Here is a 4,004-nt window from a genome sequence, read left to right as displayed (position 1 = left end):
TAACTTTTCAATAATTTTTATATAATTTATAAAAACAATATATATATCAAATTTTTGGCAAATACTATATATGCGGTATACCGCGGCATACCGCAGTATACGAAAATCTATACCTTTACCGTACCGAAATATATCGGTAAGGTATCATACCATACTGCAACTTGCGGTATACCACAAATTCGGTATCTTCGGTACGGTAAGTGCGGAATTTCGATATATTTAGTCAGCCCTATTTGGAACTATATACATTTAAAAGTCAGGTACTACTAAATAACTAAATCCAAGCCACAACCAAAAACAAGTGCACTCCACAAATGCAAATTATAGTAGTTCCATAAAAAAATTCATCATCATCTTCCAAAATCTACTAGTATATTCTAAAATTAGGCACATAATAAAACAGTAATAATTTGCATCCTAAAAAAAGGCAAATAAAAAATCAAGAGGGCGAAAGAGAGAGGAGAGGAAGGCTGTGTGGGCAGACGTGCCATTGCGACGTCAATGCTATCTATTCGTAAATGGCCATTTTTGTCCACCTAAAATCCCCTAATCTTCCTTGAAAAAATATACAAAAATTAGATTTTGATCGGAATTCAATCCGACCGGGTAATAAACAAAAAAAAAAGTAGTGTGTTGAAGAATCTTGAATTAATCCGCAGTTCATTTTTCGCCTATTTATAGGGGCGCCCCCATTGGGCGGTTCGACGTGGAGGAGGAGAGGAGGTTTGAGGAGGGAAGCGTTGTGTTGAGAGGTGACGCCGGGGCCCGGGTCCGGCTTGAGGGATCATCCAAATATATGTCCATGTATACACAACAGGGGAGAAAAGGAGTCAATCAAGATGCCATGACAGTTTGGGAGGTAATGATACAAATCCATTGGTTTCATCCTAAACCAATTGACTATAAAAGGAGACTTATATATTGATTTCAGTTCTATATGAGCACTGATGTGGGATAGACATATTTTTATATTTAGTTTCAATTACTAACAACGACTTATATTTTGATTTCAGTTCTATATGAGCACTGATGTGGGATAGACATATTTTTATATTTAGTTTCAATTGCCAACGGCGTAAGGTTGATTTAGTGAAAATGTTTGTTTCCCGCATAGGTTATCAGGTGAGAGAGACATGTTCTTCTGCGGCGTGTTCGACGGGCATGGCCCTTCCGGCCACAGGGTGTCTCATTACGTCCGCGATTTCCTTCCCGCTAAGATCTCTCAGCTCTACAGAGATCCTACCGCCGCTGATGATGATGAGGAAGATCACAATCCGCTCTTCATGTCGTGGAAGGATCGCCTCACCAAGTGCTTCCACGACATGGACGATCAGCTCGAAAAGGAGAGCTCGGTCGAGTGCTACTGCAGTGGCACTACTTCAGTTTGTGTCCTCAAAAAGGTAGCATCTCTCTTTCTCTTGAATAACTAACAACTTCAATATCATATGCGTTAGCCACTTTGTGTGTTTTTTTGTAGGGAGAACACTTGATCATATCGAATCTAGGAGATTCTCGAGCTGTTCTTTGCAAGAGGAATGATAGTAATGAGGCTGTTGCAGAGCAATTAACTGTTGATCTCAAGCCAAATGTCCCAAGTTGGTTTCTTTGTTTCTTCTTTTTCTGTCGATATATATATGTTGGCAGTGATGTAATCAAATGTAAACTTTAAATATTGTACAAACTCTAAACTATGATCTGCACCTTTAGAAAATGTCAACAGATGATAAAATAAGAGCAACAAAAAATGTCAACGCAGTGTCAACAGTTGATGTTGTGTTGACATCAAAATCTAAAAATTTTACAATGTGTTACACTGTGTTGAGGAATTTGAAGTTTGTACACTATAGAGTTTGCATTTTATCACTACTCTATGTTGGCATCATTATATGTGATGAATTAATTGGTTTTAGGTGAAGCGAAACGGATCATCAGCCGACAAGGACGAGTGCAAGCCATGGAGGAAGAACAGAACGTGTACAGGATTTGGATGCCGGATGAGGAGCCTTCGGAGATTTCTGCTTGAAAGACTATGGCCTTATCTCCACTCCGGTCGTGTCCTGCCGGAAGCTCACTGAGCGAGACGACTTTGTAGTCTTGGCGACAGATGGGGTAAGAAGATAAAACATGGTAATTGTAGCTAATAGGTATATAATTCATCTATCTTGGAGTTATATAATAAAAAAAAAATTTACACTACAACAAAAAATCGGACAAGGAAACTTTTTAATAATATTAAGGACGCTAATTTGTGTGTCTAATTATACCACCAATGCTTCGTAAAGTGTCTTTATTGTTAGTGTCCCAACTAAAATTAGGGGACACAAATAGAAGCATCTTAAAAAATGCAAAAGATTAAGATAATGTGCCCTCAACTTTCTTTTGCATCCTAAATTATGGTAATTTTTAAATTTTTCAAATGCTAGTAATTGCGTCTCAATTTTTGTATCCCTAAAAGAGATAGTTTTTTTTTTTGTGGTGTGACCTAAAATGTTATGTTGTTATCATGTTTTGTATATTTATATTCGCCTCCCCTGGCTTTCATGTTTGTTAGATATGGGATGCGTTGTCGAACGAGGAGGTGGTAGAGATAGTGGCGTCAGTAGGAGAGCGGTCTATGGCGGCACAATAGTTGGTAGAAAAGGCGGTGCAGGCGTGGAGGTACAAGTACCCTCGGTCGAAGACAGACGACTGCGCCGTGGTTTGCCTATTTTTCATGAGGGCTACCCAAATGGTGCAGTTCAAATCAAGATATTCGGATTTGGACTCACAAAGCTGTGTTGGCAGCGTCAACAGTGTGAATGCCCCTGACACTGTTTTGAATGTCAACCTTGATGAGCAAACTGTGAGACGTCCAAGGAAAAGAAGATTGGGGAAGAGACTTGAGAGTGTCCAAGAGTGAATTCAATAAATTGTAAATATTTTTAACTACTTTTTTCATTTCAGGCAAAGAATGTATTTTCATGATTTAGTTTTTCGTTGTCATGACGTTTTAATGTATATTCGTGTTTTGTTGTCATCGGACTTTTTTACCAAGAAATTTTAACTTTTCTTAGCAGTAAGATAAGGAAATGAGGTATGTATTACGGGGGTAATCACACGTTTCATACAAAATGTTTTACGTTTCTTTTAATTTAGTACAAAAATATTAAATTTACATATTTCATACAAAAAGTTATATTAGTGTTTTAAATTAATACATTCCATTAAGTCCCTACTAACACCGTTACTCCTAGGGGTGGGTCGGTACGGTATACCGTACCGATCGTGCCATACCGCATACCGTACCGGAAAGTACGGTATGAAAAATTCAATACCGATACCGTACCGAATTTTCGGTATACCGAAATTCCGGTATATCGGAAATTCGGTATGATATTTTTTGATATCGGTTACCATACCGTTATTACGGTATACCGTACCGTGTTTCGGTATAAAAACGGTATACCGAAACACGGTACGGTATACCGTATTAACGGTATGGTAACGGTAACGGTATACCGAAAAAAACCTATTGTGTCCAAAATATTTAAAATAACAATTCAAGTGTTCAACTATTTAAAAAAGCCCAAAACAATAAAACTTCATCACAATCAAATCTTTTTCATAGCATTCAAATTAATAAAACTTCAACATTCAAATCTAAAACAATTTATGAAGTCATGATCAACAACATTATCTTCATTTCTTGCAACCTCGTTGTCTTCATTTCTCAAAATTCCACAAAAAATCGTTGAAGATGACCTTGCATTTGATAACCATTATTAATAGTCGAGCATAATCACAATAATGAAATAAATATGAAGAAATTAAAATGACCCGTCCATCGCACCGGCGTGACACTAGTTAGTAATTTAAATTGGACATTTATTTCTCTTTAAGAATTAAGAATGACTGATCAGTATCCTATTTATTCATCCTTGAATTTAAGTAATATATAAAATAAGATAACATACAATGAATTAAATACTAATTAAGCGATTTGATTCATTTTCAGCTGCACATAT

At 36.8% G+C, this 4,004-nt stretch overlaps 1 pseudogene; it reads left to right on the top strand.

Annotated features, from left to right (window-relative positions):
- The first annotated feature begins 465 nt into the window (after positions 1-465).
- On the top strand, positions 466-3,044 carry LOC121794007 (annotated as a pseudogene).
- Positions 3,045-4,004: the final 960 nt, after the last annotated feature.

Source organism: Salvia splendens, chromosome 3 (assembly GCF_004379255.2).
Source record: "Salvia splendens isolate huo1 chromosome 3, SspV2, whole genome shotgun sequence".
Classification (NCBI taxonomy): Eukaryota; Viridiplantae; Streptophyta; class Magnoliopsida; order Lamiales; family Lamiaceae; genus Salvia; species Salvia splendens.
The sequence above is the reverse complement of the archived record's forward strand: the minus strand, read 5'-3'. Positions and strand labels throughout refer to the sequence as shown.